This window comes from Vipera berus, assembly GCF_964194415.1.
Source record: "Vipera berus genome assembly, chromosome: 4".
Classification (NCBI taxonomy): Eukaryota; Metazoa; Chordata; class Lepidosauria; order Squamata; family Viperidae; genus Vipera; species Vipera berus.
This window is the reverse complement of record NC_138206.1, coordinates 59,511,690-59,512,806: the sequence shown is the minus strand read 5'-3', so window position 1 is coordinate 59,512,806 and position 1,117 is coordinate 59,511,690.

Genomic DNA, 1,117 nt, shown 5'->3' with positions numbered 1-1,117 from the left:
CTTCTAGCATCTCTTAGGCCTACCTAAGTTTTAATATTCTCAGTTTTAACTGAAGAGCATTTACAAAGGAAGAGAAATTGGTCCAAGAGACCTGGAACGTTTTTCTCTTACCAACTAGTTGGTAGCTTTAATAGAAGGAGCATGAATTAGGGTGGGCACAAGGAAATACATGAGGATGCAGATAACATTTGTTGCTATAGTTACCTTTCCTCTTCTAGGAGCAGCTGTTGACCCACCCATCACAAAACACAGCGTGCAAAAAAGCTTTGCTCATCGTAATGTTCACAGGGGACAAATAAAGGATATCCTGTTGAAGGAACAGAAGTCATTCAAAGTGAAAACCCCGAAAGTGCGGCTTCAAATTCAAGCCACATTTATAGACAAGGCATGTAAAATAATGGAAAATTGCACTTCAGTTTTGCTCTATTTTGTAAAATTCATGCCATAATTCAATTTCATTTCACTGATATTTGTGCTTGCAACAATCTCAGAAAGCCTTTCTGTGTACTGTGTACCAAATGCCTGCCTACTTGACATGTCACCTAACATTGTATTTCACAGTTCGTGAGGTCATTTTCTATAACGTGCAAGATTTTTAGGACTCTGTAATTAGCATCCCGAGTGAGCAGAGTGAGCGCCTGTTACTCGTCCCAGCTTCTGCCAACCTAGCAGTTCGAAAGCATGTAAAAATGCAAGTAGAAAAACAGGGACCACTACGGTGGGAAGGTAACAGCGTTCCGTGCGCCTTTGGTGTCTAGTCATGCCGGCCACATGACCACGGAGACGTCCTCAGACAAGCGCTGGCTCTTTGGCTTTGAAACGGAGATGAGCACCGGCCCCTAGAGTCGGAAACAACTAGCACGCATGTGCGGGGGAACCTTTACCTTTACCTTTATGTGCTTTTAAAAATGGCCAAAACCTCACTAAGATAACATACTCTCTGATAACTATTGACTGGTGCCTCTTTGGAGAACAGCTGTTACTAATAAGAGTTAGTAGATAAAAAAACATATTTTCTTTAGGAAACATTTTGTACAAATGTTGACAGTGTTTATTTTCCTCCACAAACATTTTCAGGAAGTGTTATCTATGTTACAGAAAATTATTATAGGGATGG